Source organism: Lissotriton helveticus, chromosome 7 (assembly GCF_964261635.1).
Source record: "Lissotriton helveticus chromosome 7, aLisHel1.1, whole genome shotgun sequence".
Classification (NCBI taxonomy): domain Eukaryota; kingdom Metazoa; phylum Chordata; class Amphibia; order Caudata; family Salamandridae; genus Lissotriton; species Lissotriton helveticus.
Window position 1 is genome coordinate 1,225,339,690 of NC_136068.1, and position 22,238 is coordinate 1,225,361,927.

The window sequence follows — 22,238 nt, forward strand, 5'->3', positions numbered from 1 at the left end:
ATAATAAGGAAAGGTTGTGGTACCATAGTAGCTCCCCGTCCTATAGCCATCTGCGAAGAAGTCTGGACAGTATTTGTAACTGCATTATATGCTCCAAATGAAGCATTGGAGGATATAGGTATGTTGGAGTTAAATGGTATGCAAAAAAGCACTCCCCCTACAGAAAAAACAATAGTTGCTGCAATAAAGAGTATGCGCTCTTCTGGAGCCATGGGTCCAGACGAACTCCCTATGACAATCATTAAGCAGGATATCTCTACTTGGAGTAGGATTCTTCTCCCTATATTTCAGGCTTGCTTTCTAACAAGAACTGTCCCTGACTCATGGAGGGGTAGTATATTAATTCCTATATTTAAAAAGGGGGATCGGGAGCTGCCATCTAATTATCGTTTAATAGCTTTGTTAGATGCCATAGGAAAAATTTTCGCCAAATGTGTACTAATGTTAATTATGGAATGGGCAGAGACCAATAAGATTTTACCAATGGAACAAACTGGTTTCCGCGAAGAGCACGGAACGCTCGACAATCTGACATTATTGCAGGTGATCAGTGACAAGTATGTATGCATCCGTAATGGTGGCGTATATGCCGCATTTATTGATTTCTCCACGGCGTTCGACAAAGTGGACCGCCCATCGCTGTGGAGAAAATTGGCGGCACTGGGTATGCCAGGATACCTACTTGCATTGGTTCGTTCTCTGCATACGAACACATGGTGTAAGGTGCTACAAGGTGGTGAAGAGGGTCTTACTTCATCTATTCCCTCGCAGAATGGCCTTAAACAAGGGTGTATATTGGCACCTATATTGTTTTCTTTATATGTGGCTGACCTTCCAATTTGTATTTCATCTTGTGAGGGAGTGGCACCGAAAATTGGAGGGTCTGCTATATCTATTCTAATGTATGCAGACGATATTCTTGTCTTGGATTTGACCCCGAAGGGTTTATCTAATCGTCTGCTTGCACTGAATGAATTTGCTGTAGCACACCATATGAAAATTAACACATCAAAAAGTAAAATCATGTGTATTTTTGGCAAGAGAAAATGCAGGTCGAGCAATTATAAGTGGTTTATTGGGGGGCAAAAACTCGACGTGGTTAAATCTTATCCTTTTTTAGGTAAAATAATATCAGCGAATCTTAGTGAGATTCCCCATATCGAACATAACTCTCGCAAAGCACTGACCCATGGTATGGGGTTATGTTCGTTATATAATGCCACTGGGAAAAGACACTTCTCACTCTTTCTGGAAGTTTTTAAAGCAAAAGTGCCAGCTACTCTTTTATATGGAATAGAATTAGTGGGGCTGAAACATTGGGGATTCCTTCAAAAAATGGAAGGACGGGTACTTCGGAAAATTACATCGTTTAGTAACGCATGTTCTACCTCCTCATGCAGACTAGAATTTGGACTCCGAAGTTGCTGGACACAGGGATTGGTGGCCCTGGTAAGATGGGTAGCATGCTTGGCTAGAGGAAAACCTGGTACCCTAAGAGAGCTAGTTAAAAAGGAGTTACTGGGTAATCTTAATGATTTTTCCTCTTTACTTAAAAATTTTAGGAAAGCTGTGGCCCTGTTAGAGTTGGATGAGGCTACCCTATTCTTACTTACTCCCTCCGAACTTAAAGTCTCATTAAAAAAAGCTTTGTGGGAGTTATGTTATAAGTTGGATACCCTTGCCCAACCTAGACTATATGACAGGGAACCTCTCCTAGAGACATATACCCCCAAGCTGGCCCAACAATATTTGACCTGGAATATTCCTCACGGAGTCCGTAGGTTATGGTATCTCCTACGACATGACTTGCTCCCTCTTAATTCACTCTTAGCAAAATGGTACGGGAGTTCCCCTATATGTAACTTCTGTGATGTCGCTGTTCAAGATCGGAACCATGTCCTGTTTATTTGTCCTGGTTTACGTTCCTTGCGATTTAAGTGGATTAAACCTATTTGTTTACAATTAGGAATCTCAAATGCTAAATTGTTTGTACATGCTCTTTACTGCCCTCCTAATGAAATGTTTTGTTGTAGAATTTTTAAATTTTTTAAGGGGTTCTTAAATATTTATTGAGGTTACTGGGATGTTGCCGTGGTTCATTATAAGAGCCGATAACTGTAGTGTTTTGTTCGTACATTATTAATTATGTATGTTTATATATCTTTCTTTTATTATTTGATATTATTGTATCATGTTATGTTCAATTTTATGTGGCCCTCAGCGAGAGCCAAAACATAATAAACTTTTGACTTGACTTGACTTGAAAATTAGTGAAAAAAGTTAGAGTAAAATAATAATTGTGAGTGATCAGATGTAGGGTAGCTCTGAGAAGAGCTTTTGGGTTTATGGTACATTTAGGTACTTATAAGTAGGTACCAATGCACAGTCTTAAATTCAAAATGAAAACTCTGTTGCCCTCATCTGAGAAGTGAACTCCATCTCCTCTGTAGATATCTTGCATGTAGTAACGCAAGTTATTGTTGTACAGGGAGCCCATTCCATGGTCTCTCATGTAAGCTGAAACAGATTTGTTTACATGCTTCCTCGACTTCTCAATTTGTGGACAAAATTGGTTTGACCACCTCCATTTCTGTCTTTGGCATATATTTGAATATACCAAGGCAGTCTGAGGAAAAAGTGCCATCAATTGCTCAAAGGTGTCCTTTAAAAGCATTTCCAGACCTACCCCAGTCAAAGTGCCCAAATCATTACCTCCACAGTGCACAATTAACAGGTCAGGTTTTGGCAAATGCATAAAGGTTTTCACCAATGGTATCAATTGGTGACATTTTAATCCTCTGTGGCCAAACCACTTAATTTCCACATCTTGTAAATTGAGGTTAGGTAAATTCCTGTTCTCAGCATACCTCTGAGCCCAATAGATGTAACTATGTCCAACAATCCAGACAGAAAACATGGTGAGAGAAGGTTCTCCTGCAGTCAGATGAAGTGTGGCAATGAAATGGCAGTTGAAAAAATAAGAGTTTAAAATGAAAAAAACTGTGGAGTTTCTGTGTTAATGAAGCAGTAACAGTGATTGGTGGATTTTGATTGCTGAAAACAGAAAGTTAGGGTGCATGGATGAGTTGTTTGAAAGATGTATTTTGAGTGGTGAAGAAAAAATCATTAAATGAAAGAATGCACTGGATATGAGGTGCACTGAGAGTTCAGAGTTCAATTGCAACATTGTTGTGTGAACTTGCAAACACCAGAGGTCTTCCAAGACGTGGTTGCCATGCAGAAAAGCATGAAATGGCAGAGGGGGGAAGGGTTTTCATTTGAAAAAAAGTGAGGGAAGAGTTTTGATTGCGTGACATTAGAGATATGTGTGAAGAATTACAGCATTTCTGTGCTTTTGATAGCTGCAGACTCTGGAGTGCATACCTTTTGCTCTGCTGAAGACAAATTGGTGTGTTTCTGAGACTGTTTTGAAACTCAAAGTATTTGCTAAGGTGAGAAAAGATTTCTTTAATTTAGATAGAAAATAGTGTGTTTTAAGGAGAAAATTATGAAGAAAGTTGTGTTTTTCAAATGTTGCTTTGTCTCAAGTGTTTTACAAATAGATTTTGTTTCTTTGAGAAATTGTAATTGGAGAAAATGTGAAGTATTAGTACTGACAGGGTTTTTATGTGCATAGGAGCTGTGGAGTGTTTTCAAATTATGACTTGTAAATCGTTTTTGAGAAAAAGCAATGGTTTTAATATTGATGACAAGGACATAATGGTGTCTGCTTCTTTATAAGGTAATTGAGAGTCTCTGATGTTATTTTTCCCATTTCAATGTAAGAAGTTTGTCTGTGGAGCAAATTGCTTGTAAATATGCTCCCACCTGTGCATGGCAAATTTAGATTTTGAATGTTTGCATTACATAGGCATGTTAAAGGTGACTGAAACATGCTGCAAAGGCAATCAAAAAACGCTTTTATGTGTCTTAAGGACATTTTAAGTCATTTCCCCATGTGCAGTGTTTTCAAATTATGAGTTGAAAATCGTTTTTGAGGTAAAGGAATGTTTTCAAAATTTATGTGCGCCATATGCCCCCAAATTTCTTTTTCAGGGGTGCAGCAGGGTGTTCTTGAGACACCCCTGCACCCTCGGAAAAATTCGTAATTTGCGATGAGGTAATTGCTAATCGCAAATTGCACCTTCATTGCTATGGGCCTCCTGCTGCATGGAAATGAATGGGTAATTTGTAATTAGCAAATAGCTCATCGCAAACTAGGAATGGTAAAGAATCGCTATTTATTCCTTAAAGTTCGCTATTTAGGAAATGCAAAAAACTTTGATGATACATATGGCGGTTCATTTCTAACAAGATAAGAAGCATAGGGATAGATTTATGATGACTGGCGCATCACCAGGGATGTGTTAGTCATTCTGTGCCGCTGTTCCGTCACCTATGGTGTGCTGCATTTACAATGCGGCGCATCATGGGGCAAAAACAGCACAGATGCGTGACGCATCTGTGCCGTAAAGGTGGCGCATTGCTGGAGTTGTATCGCAAGTGTGATGAAGCTCCAGCAAGGCTCAGGGGTGTCCCTGTCGCAGGGTTTCTGTTCTCACACAGAACTGTGGACAGAGGATTGGAACCTCGGCGAATTAGGGTGCCCCAAAACTCACCTTAGTAATCAAAAACCCCTTAGCAAGCTAGGTACAGTGTCACATTGGATATAACAAACTCTCAATGTTTAGACAATCCAGAATATGAACTTATAGTACCTCAGGATACGTGGAACTCATGAACAGTCGGTCGTTATATATTTCTTAGAAACCAGAACATGGAGTTAAGAAGAACACATGTGTATTTGAAATGTTTATTTACTAATGCCGTCTTCTCAGGCATAGTATCTTAGATAATAGAAGTACACATATTATCAGTAGCAAAATTACCAGCATAGTTACTAGTACATAAAAAGCGAATGGTGACAGTATGTTAACATGCTGTAAATGAATAAGAGTTAGCAACACTTATAAGCAGCCGCGGGCCGTGGAGGGAGTTACGGTGGGGCAGGGAGGCGGGGAGGGGGAGGGGCAGGGTGGAGAGGGCTCCACCCTGCCCCTCTCCCTCCCCGCCTCCCTGCCTCACCGTAACTCCCTCCACGGCCCGCGGCTGCTTATATCTGACCCTCCCTAATACACATATTATATTATTTGCTAAGAAGGTCTCTTTGTGTTGGTTTAGGGCGTGCCCATACTTTAGTGTCTTAGATTTGAAGGAATCACATCAGCATACACCAGCTCTCTCTTCATGTGAACCGCATCAAGTGTTTTGTATGTGTGTTCGGCAAAGCAATATAAAACCCGCCTCATGCCCAGAATTGGCAGAAGCTGCACTTATGTTATGAGTATGAAGTCGTGGAGATCAGACCTCATAACAATTCTGTATCGTGTTGTTCTTGAAACTTCAGCAGTCGCTGTACAGATATAGTTTAACAAGCAAAGCAGATAGTAGAGCAATAACATATTATTCTCATGTAAACCACGATGAACTACTAGGTTGAGAGCTAAAGCAACAACTAAGTGTCGTGTGCAGAAGTTGCAAAAAAGGAAAAATGGTGTTTAAACCGGTAATGAGCCCATGCTAACTTAACACGGTGTAAAGATATCCAGGATCTAGATGACACCTCCCCATGATCCGGAAACGAACTGAATAAGATAATAGAAGTGGCATCTCATGAGAGCAGATTGCAACTTTATATGTGGACGGTCCGCAAGGTAAAACATTAAAAACTAGGAAAATTGAATGCTAAAGAAAAATAAAACAGCCAACTACTTTATCGAGGCTTAAGCCAATAGGCAAGCTAAATAATAAAAACTTGACAAATAAGTCAATGAATTGTCAATGAAATGCTAGTACTCAGCATATCAAACATGAAAAAGGTCTATGACATAACTGTGTATGCAAAATAAGCTGCAACAGCCTCCAATAGGAAGTCACCGTCTTCATCCGAAAAGAGTTCAGCCATCCAATTTAAAAGCGGAAAAGAACATACGTGCTCTCCCAGCACCGGATCCTCTATCACCATCAGAGGACAGCTCGGTGGATTTTCAAGAAAGCTCTGTTCCAAGAAAGACTGTGTTGCCGCCAGTAAATTCCAGGGACCAATTAGTCCATGCATCAATGCCACAGCCATAATCCTTTCGCCAGGACAAACCAACTCGTGAGTAATGATAGGAGTCATCAGCTGATTAAAGTCGACGTCAGGAGAAACCGGTCCGCAGAGACACAAATCAATGGCCCAATCGAAATCACAGGTCAGGCAGTGAAATACAGGCTGGACACAGGTGAAGTAGGAGAATCGAAAAGATAATCCATATGCCGTGCTTAATATCGCCAACGGCATTGAGCCATAATATTCAAGCATGCGATTGCGGAACAGCGTCAGCAGCTGCAGGGCGGGAGCTTGCACAGGAGGGACATCCATATTTAAAAATGTAAAAAAGCACAAGAGCGTCCGCTGGTAATGCAAGTAAAAATGGGAATCCACCAAGCACAGTGGAAAAAATAGAATGAAAGAAAGCAGGGATGACTCCAAAGATTTTCTCAAATGAAGTCACGAGACCACTGGTAACAACTTTAAAAAAGTGCGCCAGGCCCTTTGTGGAGGACGCGTTAAAGATAGTCCGAACCATCTTGCTGAAATGGAAAGGCAAATCTGTATTTAAAAGGGTCTGCACCTCTGTACGGGTGTTCGCTATGTGAAGCAGGAAAGTTTCACGGGCCGAACTCAAGGCCACCTCTCTCTGAGACAAAAGAGCTCCTATTCTTGCCATGCTGTTGAAATCTGTTCCCAAGGTTGGTATTTGTGGCCAGATTGAAAACTCCCTATGTTCATGTGTGGGAGGAAATAGAACATTTCTGCAGCAAATAACCCGTTCACTTACTGTTACGATTAAAGGAATACTTTTAATTAACCCAGAACAATCTTCATTATTGAGCATCAAATAACTACCATTTTCCAACAACTTGAACGTGGGGATGATAGCAGGAACTGGCGTGCCTTGCAACACGCAAGCCATATTTGGTCGGTGTTTGTTGCATGAACCGTGTAACTGTATGTGCCTACACATTAGTGAATGATGTGGCGTCTCAGTGCATTCCTCTCCATTCAGATAAACTTCTTGATCATCTTTGAAACATCTGTATGTGTATGGAAGCGACCAGACCTCATGAAGAAAACCACTACCTAAAGGTGCATAACGACCTATTGGTATATATTTCATACAATTTGAAAACTTATATAAAGCAAAAGGTAGCGTTATTAAACCGTGGATAAGGCACGTTGCCAAAGCAGCCAACCTTTTGGATTTATACTGGAAATGTTAAAGGAAGAATTATGGAGTAGGGCCTGTAAATCTTTAATGGACAACCGAGTAAAATTACTCCAACCATCATATTCCTCTAACTCCGGGATAGTAGGGGTGTTTAATTTTTTAGAAGTAGGCAATCCAAAGCATTTGGTCTGGGAAATTGTTTCATTCACAAACAACATATGATTTGGGATGAGATATGCACGGTGCAAAGCCTCAGTGCCTTTTACCTGCCAGGTTCGTGAACCCCAAACTGATGTAGATCCTGGATATCTTTACACTGTGTTAAGTTAGCATGGGCTCATTATTGGTTTAAACGCCATTTTTCCTTTTTTGCAACTTCTGCACACGACACTTAGTTGTTGCTTTAGCTTTCAGCCTACCTGCGTCAAGATCTATGCCTGCTTCAAGCAGGCGCAGGGTTTTGATGCAGCTTTGTCCTATCTGATTGTAAATGCGGCAGACTGTGGGTGGTAGAGCAGCGGTGCACGTTAACTGGTGCATCTCTGGGGATGGGCTAGTTAATATAAATCTGCCCCTTTCCATACATACTGAGCATGTCATGAATGATGTAATATGTGACATCATCAGCAGTGGATTACGGGTAATAGTATCTCTAGTTTACTCCCCTATAGCTGTCTTTCTTTTAACATAACTGTCTGTTTCCTTCCCTTATACTTACTGTTTTTTTGGTTCGCTTCCGGTTCGCGTACCGGCGAGCGAACTGGGAAGCGAACTAAGAGAAATAGAGGTTGGCACAGTTCCAAATATTGTACAAATTTTTTAATACCGGGGAGGTAGTTCTGAAAAGAACTTTTTTTTATTGTTTTTGTTGTTTTATATTTTTTTTATTATTTTTCTGAACATTTTTTTACTTTTTTTGAATTTTTCTGAACAGTTTTATATTTTTTTTGTTTTTTTTTTGGAGGGGGCAACGAAAACGATTCATTGTAAAGGGCTCAACAGGAGCAACAAAAAAAAAAAAAGAATTTATTGTTTGGGGCGTTTCGGACAAACATGAGCATGATTGTCAATAGCTCTGTTGATCAGAGTGATGCTACTTTCTCCGTAGCAAATGAATCCACTGCAATGTACGCAGACTTGTTTTACTTCACGAAATCTCGTTTGTATATTTGGCACCATCTCCCTGCCCTCTGGTCCCGTTACTTCCGGTACAACAGATCTTCTGGCCATAATAGGGAGATTATCTAGGTCGTTACGAAACTGTGCAGCACTGTAGTTGTTAGGATGCCACCTAGTCATATGGCGATGCATTGTGTAGTTTCCGAAACTGTATTTTTTGTCGGTCCCTCTGGACAGTCTATCTTGACATATAAAGCAAGTTACGTATCTTGCATTTACTTTTTTCTGACCGTTGGGAATTTAAAAAAATTGCCAAATGAAGTTTTCTTTCCGGTGAGACGTCCTGGGCTCCTCAGGCAAAAAGTGCCTCTCTTCGTGCTCTTCGTCCTGTTCCTCTTCTTCCTCTTCTTGCTGAATTATAACTTCAGCAGGTGGTCCACTCTTCCTTGGATGTGGTGGAGGTGGTGGGGAAGCACCAGCTGAAGCTACTAAAGAAGCCATTGCTCACTGGTAACAAAGGGTCTTTCTCTCACAATGATGAAAGTCAGAGTGAGGAAAGAAGGAGGGATTTTCATCATTTGGGAAAAACAATAGTTCTCAACCAATGAAAAGTGTTCATTTTAGATTATATGACCTAGTCTTACATCATTAGGAAACCAAAAGTGAAATGAACCAATGAAAAGTGTTATTACCAAGTCACATGACCTGCTGTGTTTACGTTACGCGCTTTGCAGGGCCTCCCGGTTTGCTTCCAGAAACCTGCGCTTTGCGCCTCGCTTCGCGTACCAATTCGCTAACGTAGCACGTCATATGACGTATCACGCGACAACGCAAAACGTCATGTGGACGGGAGGCGTCACGATGTTGTTTTCTAACGCGGCAGTTGCGGTAAAGAAACGTTTACCGGCTCGCGGTCTATTTCGCGGCATCAAGGTCAGCTAACGGGAAGTTTCCCGATTCGCGAAGCGGGAACGAAGAAAAAAAAATATTTTAAAAATTTTTTATTAATAAACATATAAAATATCTTTTTGGATTTAAAGAAGAATACATTTTACAGCTACAGATATTAGCTGTTAAAAAACCAATGAAATTCACTGAAAAAACCATAGGTTATAGACCATATATAGTTAGGAATTAACATTTAGAAAACCTTATTTTACTCACACAAAACCATTGAAATTCCATATATAGTTAGTTGCACTAACTATATATCGCGCACCCGCAATCCACTGCTGATGATGTCACATATTACATCATTCATGACATGGTCAGTGACATCACTGATGACATCACTGATGACATCTCAAATGACATCACTGATGATATCTCATTTGACATCAATGGTCACATCAATGATGATATCATTAATGTGACAATACAATGCATCTCCTCACACTTTAATATAACCTCTGTTACACCCAGTGTTAAATACAGAGTATAATTTTTGAAACCATTGACACACCAATACTAGTTACTACATACGCACTCACTGATTCCTACGTCTACACACACATTCACTCATTCACCCATACAATCATTCATACATACAATCACTCATCTTTACAACACTATCATATGCACTCATACACCTATAAAGACACTCACACTCTGCCACTCATCCATGGAGTTACTCACACACCTAGTCAGTCCTGTAAAGAATCAATCACACTTCCATTTTCTAATCTACACAGTTAAACATAGAGTACCTTACATTTTCAAACATATACTAACACATACTTACTCTCTTATAGAACACTGATACAAGTACACATTGATCTGCACAGAGTCACACACCTCCCAGCCAGCCATACACACACTCAGTCTCCCATACAAATACTTGTGCAACCAATCAATAACCCATATAGCTACTTATATAGCTACTGATCAACACATGCAGCAGCTTGCACAACAACAGACATACTGATGCACACTTTCAGACAGTTTAGTCACTAACCCGTGCATTTAGTAAGACGCATTTAATCACTCACTCATACAGTCAATCACGCACCTACTAAAACCTTCATTCAGACACTTATACATCCACTCATTCTTCAATATGTAAAACATATTTAAACTTTACAGAAACACATAATCACTGGATGTTGTCATCAGCGATGTCATTTGAGATGTCATCAGTGATGTCACTGACCATGTCATGAATGATGTAATATGTGACATCATCAGCAGTGGATTGCGGGTGCGTGATATATAGTTAGTGCAACTAACTATATATGGAATTTCAATGGTTTTGTGTGAGTAAAATAAGGTTTTCTAAATGCTAATTCCTAACTATATATGGTCTATAACCTATGGTTTTTTCAGTGAATATATATATATATATATATATATATATATATATATATATATATATATATATATATATATATATATATATATATTCGCTGAAAAAACCATAGGTTTCAGGCCTGATATAGTTAGGAATTAGCATTTAAAAAACCTTTGAAATTCACTGAAAAAACCATAGGTTTCCGGCCTGATATAGTTAGGAATTAGCATTTAAAAAACCTTAGGAATTCACTGAAAAAACTGTAGATTTTAGGGGTGTTATAGTTAGCTGGACATTTCACTCATACAAAACCATTGAAATTCTTCCGATATATTTAGTTGTACTAACTATATCCCAATTGCCCGCAATCCACTGCTGATGATGTCACATATTACATCATTCATGACATGGTCAGTGACATCACTGATGACATCACTGATGACATCATCCAGCGAATGTGGTTTGCTTTGTTATTTAAATATGTATTATATATATAGCAATTTGCATTGAAGAATAAGTGGATATATAAATATAAATATCTGAATGGAGGATTTAGTAGCAGTGTGATTGACTGTTTACTTGACTAATTTAAAGTGTCCCTCTAAATATATTGGATAGTGACTAAACTGTGTGAACATCTGTATCACTTTGTCAGTTGTTGTAAAAACTACTTCTCCAGTTGGTTACTAGCTATTTGAAAGTCTATATTAGGTATTGATTAGTTAACTAAGTATTTGTATGGGAGTGTGAATGTGTGTGTCCCACTTGTGGGACACCCCCACGCCGCACGGCCACCAGCTGCTGCGTGTGCTCCTCTGTCCTGCCTATACTGCCTCGCTGCCTGCCTCGCTGCTCGCTGCCGCTGACCACGCCCCCTCCGCCGAGCGGTGTGGTCCGTGCTCGCCTGCCGGTGTTGCGCTGACTGTTTGTTTAATCTGCCTTGGTCTTGCTTTTCTCCCCTTTGTGCCTGCTGTAATTGTAATATTGTTATTTGTTAATTGTTAATTTGTGCCCGTTTTTGCGTTATCCTTCCTGTTTGCCCGCCTACCTCGCCGACCTCCGCTCTCCCTCCCCGCTTCCCGCCACCGCCGCTTAACACGCCCCTTTTCCCTTCTGTACCCTCCCCGCTCCCGCCTCCCAGCTGCCCCGCCCACCCGCGCACTTGGCCTTATATGGCAACCGTGCGAACGCGCAGCGGCCACGCGCAGCGGGTGCGCCGATTGTGCGCCGAAGGCGCGCCAAAGGTAAGCCCGTCTGCGCCCGTCCGCGACCGGATCGCGCCCAGCGCCAGGACCCCTGGCCCACGAAGACCCCGACCTGACGTACTCCGCCGCCACCCTCATCGCTCTCAACACCGGCCGACTCCCAGATTGCCACCAAGCCACACCACGACGCACTCACGGACCCTTCTGTTGCCACGCCTGCAAATTCACCTGCATCCGGACCTGCCTCGCACCAGCACCCGCCAAGTCGTACACCAGCAGCACCCACCTCAAGTGCATCCTGCTCAACACCCGCTCCGTCCACAGGCACGCCATCGAACTCTGGAAACTCCTAGATGCCACAGCCCCTGACGTTGCCTTCCTCACGGAGACCTGGATGAACGCCTCTTCAGCACCTGACATCGCCATCGCCATCCCAGAGGGCTACAAGATCGTCCGGAGGGACCGCAACGCCAACCAGATGGGAGGAGGCATCGCCATCATCCACAGGAACACCCTCCGTCTCACGACCAGCACCGACAACGCCCTGACCACCGCCGAACACCTGCATTTCCAGATCCACACCGACCCGAACACCACCCTCAGAGGCACCCTGATCTACCGACCCCCGGGACCACGCACACAATTCAGCGAGGACATCGCCGACTTCGTCAGCCCGCATGCCCTCCCCTCCGCCGACTACATCCTCCTCGGGGACCTCAACTTCCACCTGGAGAACAACAACGACCGCAACACCAGCACCCTGCTCGACAACCTCGCCAATCTTGGACTCAAGCAGCTGGTGTCCACCCCCACCCACCTCGCCGGACACACACTCGACGCAGTCTTCTCCTCCAGCACAGACATCGACTTCAGCCACGCCACAGAGCTGCAATGGACGGACCACAGCTGCGTCCACTTCACCTTCAAGAGAACGACGACCCACCACCACCAGCAACAGGCCGCCCGCAGAAGCTGGAACAAGATCACAGCAGACCAGCTCGCCACCTCCCTGAGCCAGCACCCTCCTGCCAGCTCAGCAAACCCCAGCCAGGCCGCCGACAACCTCACGAAGTGGATCAGCAACTGCGCGGACGAGCTCGCCCCGATGAGGACCCCGCCCAGCAGACCCGGCAGCAAGAAAGCCCCGTGGTTCACCGACGAACTCAAGAGCTCCAAGAAGAACTGCCGAGCCCTCGAGAAAGTCTGGAGAAGGGATCCTACACCGGACAACAGGACCACCTTCAAGCTGGCCACCCGGAAGCACCACCAGCTGATCCGCGCCGCCAAGAAAACTGCATTCAAGGACCGGCTGGACAACAACGCACACAACTGCAAGGAACTCTTCAACATCGTGAAAGAGCTATCCAACCCCAGCGCAGGAAACAACGACATCACCCCATCGCAAGACCTCTGCAACTCCCTCGCTTCATACTTCCACAACAAGATCATGGACATACACAACAGCTTCAACAACCAACCAACGCACACCAAGACCGAACAACCACCCCCCACCACCACCCTCCACGCCTGGACCCCGATCAGCACCGAAGACACCATCCGCACGATGAACTCCATCCACTCCGGATCACTGACCGACCCCTGCCCTCACCACGTCTTCAACAAGGCCGACGCCGTCATCGCACCCCACCTGCGAGACATCATCAACACATCCTTCGACACCGCCACCTTCCCTGAGAGCTGGAAGCACGCCGAACTCAGCGCTCTACTCAAGAAACCCACAGCGGACCCCACCGAACTCAAGAATTACCGCCCCATCTCGCTCCTCCCGTTTCCAGCCAAAGTCATCGAGAAGACCGTCAACAAGCAGATGGCCGCCTTCCTCGAGACGAATGGATCCCTCGACCCCTCACAGTCCGGCTTCCGAGCCAATCACAGCACCGAGACCGCCCTCCTCGCCGCCACCGATGACATCCGAGCCCTGATGGACAACGGAGAAACAGCGGCCCTCATCCTCCTAGACCTCTCCGCAGCATTCGACACTGTCTGCCACCGCACCCTAGTACAGCGCCTCAGCAACGTCGGAATCCAGGACAAGGCGCTGGAATGGATCATCTCCTTCCTCGACGGTAGAACACAGAGAGTCCGCCTACCACCGTACAAGTCAGAGGCCTCCGAAGTCATCTGCGGCATCCCTCAAGGATCCTCGCTGAGCCCCACCCTCTTCAACGTCTACATGAGCCCCCTCGCGGCCATCGCACGCCAACACAACCTCAGCATAATCTCCTACGCCGACGACACCCAGCTGATCCTCTCCCTGACCAACGACCCCGCCGCCGCCAGAGCCAACCTGCACGAAGGGATGAAAGAGGTAGCCGAGTGGATGTCGACCAGCCGCCTGAAACTGAACTCTGACAAGACGGAGGTCCTCATCCTGGGCTCTTCACCCTCCGCCTGGGACGACTCCTGGTAGCCTCCCGCCCTGGGCACCGCACCCAAACCGACAGACCATGCACGCAACCTGGGCTTCATCCTGGACTCCTCCCTCTCCATGACCAGGCAAGTCAACAGCGTCTCCTCGGCTTGCTTCAACATCCTACGCATGCTACGGAAGATCTTCTGGTGGATCCCCACCGAGACCAGGAAGACCGTCACCCAGGCCCTCGTCACTAGCCGACTGGACTACGGCAACGCCCTCTACGCCGGTACCACCGCCAAGCTCCAGAAGAGACTCCAGCGGATCCAGAACGCCTCAGCCAGACTCATCCTCGACATCCCACGAACCAGCCACATCTCCGGACATCTGAGAGACCTTCACTGGCTCCCCGTCAACAAAAGAATCACCTTCCGCCTCCTCACCCACCCACACAAAGCCCTACACGACCAAGGCCCGAGCTACCTCAACAGCCGGATCAACTTCTACGCTCCCAAACGCCACCTCCGATCAGCCAACCACGCCCTCGCCGCCGTCCCCCGCATCCGAAGAGCGACTACAGGAGGAAGGTCCTTCTCCTACCTGGCCGCCAAGACCTGGAACTCCCTCCCGTCCGACCTACGCCTGACCCGGGACCACCTCTCCTTCAGGAAGAAGCTGAAGACCTGGCTGTTCGAGCAGTAGCGGCACCCCCCCTCCCCCAGCGCCTTGAGACCCTACGGGTATGTAGCGCGCTCTATAAGTGTCATTGATTGATTGATTGATTGATTGTGTGGTTCGGTGGGAGGTGTGTGACTGCCCAAAGATGTGTGAATTGTTGATTTAGTAGGTATATGACGTTAAGACTACATCTTATAACAGTTGTTTGGGTGAGTGAATATCTTTATGGGTGTGGTGATGAGCAAATATCACTCTTAAGGGTACATGTCCAACAAAGTAGAAAAATAAAAGGCAATGTATGTGTCAGTTGTTGTTTATAAATAAGTATACGTAAGACTCACTGATTGTATGCGTGACTATATAGATAACTGTATACTTGTAATAGTGATTTTATAACACACTAAGTATAATTTACCATCTATATGAATAGATAAAGTGGTGTTTGTATAAGTATATAGCTAAGTAAATGTAAGTATGATCCATTGTTTGCATGAGTGAATAGGATGACTTTATAAGTGAATAGGATGTGTGCTGGTGTGTAATGTCGATATAGGTGTATAAGTATATTTGATAGTGTTCTATTGATCATTGACTGCATGTATGAGTGAATCTGTAGGTAACGGGCACATGCATCATTGTCAATTGCATTCGCAAACGGTGCGAATCGCAATTTTCGGCCGTTTGCGAATCCAATTGACAAAATTGGGATGCATCATGTTTTTCGCAAATTTAGAAATCGCAATCATGTTGCAATTTCTAAAATTGCGATTGCATTTAAGAAATCGCAATTTAAGATTTATTAAATGCAATGCATGAACATTTTAAATTTGCGAATTCGCAAATAGGGAGAGGTAAATTACCATGAAGTTGACCTTCATGGTAATTTGCGAAAACTTTTAAAAATGCACAAAAGTGCATTTTTGAAAGTTTCATTTCACACACACACATGCCCTTGGGGCATGTGTGTGTGAAAAATGCACTTAAAGTTATATTTCAGGGGTGCAGGGGGGGGGGTCCTTTGGACCCCCCTGCACACTTGAAGTTGCATTTTCAATTTGCGATTCGCAAATTGCTAATAGCAAATTGAAAATGACTTCCCATTCATTCCTATGGGCCTCTAGGCCCATAGCAATCAATGGGAAGGGATTCCTTAATTGCGATTCGCAAATTGTTAATCGCAATTAAGGAATTTTAAGAAATCGCAAAAAAAAATTCGATTTCTTAATGCATAGCCTTTTGCGATTTCTTAATTGCGATTCCTTAATTTTTGCAATTAAGAAATCGCAAACGGCAACAATGATGCATGTGACCGTAAGTGATTAAAAGTGTGTACAGATCTAGGAATCACTGAGTGGTTTTTTAGAAACTTGTATCGGTGTGTCAATGGATTTAAATATGGTACTCTATTTTACAGTGAGTGACGAAAGGTAATACTAGTGTATGATGAGGTGTATCGTCATGTGGATAATATGTCATCAGTGATGTCATTTGAGATGTCATCAGTGATGTCACTGACCATGTCATGAATGATGTAATATGTGACATCATCAGCAGTGGATTGCGGGCACGCGAGATATAGTTAGTACAACTAACTGTATCGGAGGAATTTCAATGGTTTTGTATGAGTGAAATGTCCAGCTAACTATAACACCCCTAAAATCTACAGTTTTTTCAGTGAATTTCTAAGGTTTTTTAAATGCTAATTCCTAACTATATCAGGCCTGAAACCTATGGTTTTTTAAGTGAATTTGTAAGGTTTTTTTAAATGCTAATTCCTACTTATGATGTGTGTGAAATCTATGGTTTTTCTCTGAATTTCTAAGGTGTTTTCAATGCTAATTCCTAACTATAACGTGTGTGAAATCTATGTTTTTTTCAGTGATTTTACAAAGTTTTTTAAGTGCTAATTCCTAAATATAACGTGTGTGAAACCTATGGTTTTTTCAGTGAATTTCCAAGGTTTTTAAAATGCTAATTTCTGTATCAATTTGTATATTTTTTATATATTTATTTTCCAACAAACTGACTTTGTATATTGTAATACATTGACTGTATTCTGTAATATGCAACGGCACAGCTAGTTTTCATGATTTGGATAAAGTTAAACAGTATAGTCTACCTCTTCAATCAAAATATAAACAGTAAAATTTGTCAATTAATATTTTTTTTCAACGTGTGCGCAATGTACGCGCACCTTGTGAATTTTTTTTATTACATTTTTTTTTGCCCTTCGGGGTCCTTCAGAGACCTCCTGAGAAGGCCTAGGGGGTCAGGGAGTCTCTACCCTGCCCCCTTTTCATGTTCTCCACTATTGTTTTTGACTCAGTTCTGCCTCGAGGGTGCGTGCAACGTGCACGCACCTCGCGATTTTCTTTTTCTTTTTTTTTTTTGTTTGCCCTTCGGGGTCCTTCAGGGACCCCATGAGAAGGCCTAGGGGGTCTGGAAGTCTCTTCTCTGCCTCCTTTTCAGGTTTTTAAAAGCTTTTACGAAAATCAGATAAAACATCATTTATATGCGATGGTCGCCCAACGTGCACGCATGCGTGCGCACATGTTGCGCGCACGTAAAGTCATGTGACATGAAAACAACACTTCTGATTGGTTTATAGTAGTTTCTTTTCCAGAATCTTGAAAAACCCCACCCACTTCCCTCACTATCACTTTTGGTTTCCTGAGAGAAGGATCTCTGCTTTGTTCCAGCTTTTTTCATACCAAAATGGCAGAACAGCAGCCCCAGGATTCTTCTAAGTTTGTGTGTGAGTAACTCTATAGATGAGTGTCCTTGTGTAATAAGATGTATAGGTGTATGAGTACATATGATGAGTGAGTATATGTATGAGTGCCCATATAGAACTGATAGTGAATGACTGGATGTGTATGTCGATTTTGGAATTACTGAATAGGTTGTTCTAATTGGAATTGGTATCTCCATTTTTTTGAAAATTTTTGTTTCTATTTTTTAATGTGTGTATCAAGGGTTATATTACGCTGAGAGGAGGTATGCCACTCTTTCACAAGGATGATATTATCAGTGATGTCATCAGTGATGTCATTTTAGATGTGATGTCATCAGTGATGTCACTGACCATGTCATGAATTATGTAATATGTGACATCATCAGCAGTGGATTGCGGGCGCGCGAGTTATAGTGAGTAACTAACTATAACGGGGGAATTATAAAAGGTTTTTTAAATGGTAATTCCTAACTATAACGTGGTTGAACCCTATGGTTTTTTCAGTGAATTTTAATGGTTTTGTAAATGATAATCTTTAAATGTATTAATTGTTATATTTTTTATACTGATTTACTACATTATTTTAAATTATTTTATTTTTAGATATTTTATTTTTTAAATTACATTACATATTTTTAATGTAAATTGACAAAAAATTTTTTTTACACCTCTCTGCAACGCAGCCCCCTGACGCGTTTGCAGAGGGGGAACTAATTCCCCTTGCATACTGGGGGTCCCTGGGGGCCAACTAGCCCACCAGGAACATCCAGTATTCCCCAGGGGGCTGCATTGCAGAGAGGTGTAATGAGGCCACACCTTTTTTTACACCTCTCTGCAGCGCAGCCCCCGGGCGCGTTTGCAGAGGGGGAACTAATTCCCCTTGCATACTAGGGGTCCCTGGGGGCCAACTAGCCCACCTGGAACCTCCAGTATGCGCCAGGGGGCTGCATTGCAGAGAGGTGTAATGAGGCTATGCCCCTTTTTACACCTCTCTGCAACGCAGCCCCCTGGCGCATTTGCAGAGGGCGAACTAATTCCCCTTGCATACTGGGGGTCCCTGGAGGCCAACTAGCCCACCTAGAACCTCCAGTATGCGCCAGGGGGCTGCATTGCAGAGAGGTGTAATAAGGCTATGCCCCTTTTTACACCTCTCTGCAACACAGCCCCCTGGCACGTTTGCAGAAGGGAAACTAATTCCCCTTGCATACTGGGGGTCCTTGGGGACCAATTAGCCCACCTGGAACCCCCAGTATGCGCCAGGGGGCTGCATTGCAGAGAGGTGTAATGAGGCCACACCCTTTTTTACACCTCTCTGCAACGCAGCCCCCGGGCGCGTTTGCATAGGGGAAACTAATTCCCCTTGCATACTGGGGGTCCCTGGGGGCCAACTAGCCTACCTGGAACCTCCAGTATGCGCCAGGGGGCTGCATTGCAGAGAGGTGTAATGAGGTTATGCCCCTTTTTACACCTCTCTGCAACGCAGCCCCCTGGCATGTTTGCAGAGGGGGAACTAATTCCCCTTGCATACTGGGCGTCCCTGGGGGCCAACTAGCCCACCAGGAGCTCCAGTATGCGCCAGGGGGCTGCGTTGCTTTGCCCCGGGGGATGGCGGTCCCTGGGCCAGTGTGGGGGGATTGGGGCCCCCCACACTTCTTTATCACTATGCCCCCGCGGTTTGGAACCCCCGGGGGGTAATTTAAAAAAAAACAGAAAGGTTTAAAAAAAAAAACATTGGGGCCTTTGGGGTCCTTGTGGGACCACCTGGGCAGGCCTAGGGGGTCAGGGTGTTTCTACCCTGTCCCCTTTTTGTGTTCTACACGTTTGTTTTTCTGATTTCTTGTGCCTCGGTCTACCGAGCACAAGATGGCTGCCAACACTTCTTGGTTTGTAGTGTTGAAAGCCAATGAGCATGCAGCTCATGCTGCTTGGCTGCCACTGTCTGTCAACACTCCAAAACAGAAATTGTTGGCAGCCATCTTGTGCCTCGGTAGACTGAGGCACAAGAAAGCAGAAACAAAAACGTGTAGGACTCAAAAAGGGGGCAGGGTAGAAGCACCCTGACCCCCTAGGCCTGCTCAGGGGATCCCACAAGGACCCCCAAGGCCCCCCCAATATTTTTTGGGGAAAAATTGCGGGGTACGCGTACTGTATGCGTACCGTACTCGTACGGTACGCGTACGGCGCGTGCACGGTGCGCGCTTATAGATATATATATATTTTTCTCTTTTGATTTTCTCAGGAACTACTGGAGGGATTTACACCATTTAAGCAAAAGCGTGATGTGCGAATCAGACTCTACCATTTTGCCAAATTTCTTGTAATTCCGTTCAGCCTTCCCGCCTGTAGCCTTGTCTAAAGTTCCTATGGAAAATAACATGGGGAAAACACATTTTGGGGCCCCCTTTTTTCTCAGCCCCCACTTGACGAATCCCCCCAAATCTTTCAGGAAAGGAGCGGAGCAGAGCGGGTTATCTTCTTTGAGAAATTCGCAAAGATTCATCAACCGGCGCCAAAGTTATTCCAAATAGAATGTTGTGGATTTCCTATGGAAACTAGGTCCTAACTATATCTAACTATTGGTGACCGCCAGTAGGTAATATATATATATATATATTCAGCCACAGTGCCCCACGACACAAGCTTGAACCTTGAAGGGCGGTCAGTGCAATCCAGCGCAGGGCTTCTGGTAAAATTTTACCCACACAACCTCCTTTAACTTTTAAAGAAGTGCACCAACACGTAGCAGAGTTACGTTTCAATTTTGCATTTATTGGTGAGACAGCACGAAGATGGGCAGCAGTCAATCCCAACGTTTCTGCTCTAGGCGAGCCTTGATCACGGGAGGCAGTCTCATTTTCAAATCGGCCCACGTGATATCCCCTTTTGTCTGATTACCATGGGCCGTATTTTCACTAAGAGCACAGCATGGGAAACTCTATTTAAAGTTTGTAAAGGTGCAACAGCGCTGTCTTTTCTATTTGACGAATGACACATTTGCGCAAACACTTCTTATATTGAATAGTGTCCCATGTGCTGTTTGCCAAGTCCACCAGCCCACACAGTTCGTAATTTCAGTCCCACTCACTGCTAACAAACGCTCCTCCAGCCAGCAGTCCCGGAATACTTTCCTCTGCTCCCAACTTGTCACACTCGGCGAACACTTTCACTGGGAGCAAGCAGGTCAAGCTTCAAAAAATAAATTCAGCCACAGTGCCTCACGACACAAGCTTGAACCTTGAAGGGCGGTCAGTGCAATCCAGCGCAGGGCTTCTGGTAAAATTTTACCCACACAACCTCCTTTAACTTTTAAAGAAGTGCACCAACACGTAGCAGAGTTACGTTTCAATTTTGCATTTATTGGTGAGACAGCACGAAGATGGGCAGCAGTCAATCCCAACGTTTCTGCTCTAGGCGAGCCTTGATCACGGGAGGCAGTCTCATTTTCAAATCGGCCCACGTGATATCCCCTTTTGTCTGATTACCATGGGCCGTATTTTCACTAAGAGCGCAGCATGGGAAACTCTATTTAAAGTTTGTAAAGGTGCAACAGCGCTGTCTTTTCTATTTGACGAATGACACATTTGCGCAAACACTTCTTATATTGAATAGTGTCCCATGTGCTGTTTGCCAAGTCCACCAGCCCACACAGTTCGTAATTTCAGTCTCACTCACTGCTAAGAAACGCTCCTCCAGCCAGCAGTCCCGGAATACTTTCCTCTGCTCCCAACTTGCCACACTCGGCGAACACTGTGCTGGTGGACTTGGCAAACAGCACATGGGACACTATTCAATATAAGAAGTGTTTGCGCAAATGTGTCATTCGTCAAATAGTAAAGACAGCGCTGTTGCACCTTTACAAACTTTAAATAGAGTTTCCCATGCTGCGCTCTTAGTGAAAATACGGCCCATGGTAATCAGACAAAAGGGGATATCACGTGGGCCGATTTGAAAATGAGACTGCCTCCCGTGACAAGGCTCGCCTAGAGCAGAAACGTTGGGATTGACTGCTGCCCATCTTCGTGCTGTCTCACCAATAAATGCAAAATTGAAACGTAACTCTGCTACGTGTTGGTGCACTTCTTTAAAAGTTAAAGGAGGTTGTGTGGGTAAAATTTTACCAGAAGCCCTGCGCTGGATTGCACTGACCGCCCTTCAAGGTTCAAGCTTGTGTCGTGGCGCACTGTGGCTAAATTTATTTTTTGAAGCTTGACCTGCTTGCTCCCAGTGAAAGTGTTCGCCGAGTGTGGCAAGTTGGGAGCAGAGGAAAGTATTCCGGGACTGCTGACTGGAGGAGCGTTTCCTAGCAGTGAGTGAGACTGAAATTACGAACTGTGTGGGCTGATGGACTTGGCAAACAGCACATGGGACACTATTCAATATAAGAAGTGTTTGCGCAAATGTGTCATTCGTCAAATAGAAAAGACAGCGCTGTTGCACCTTTACAAACTTTAAATAGAGTTTCCCATGCTGCGCTCTTAGTGAAAATACGGCCCATGGTAATCAGACAAAAGGGGATATCACGTGGGCCAATTTGAAAATGAGACTGCCTCCCGTGATCAAGGCTCGC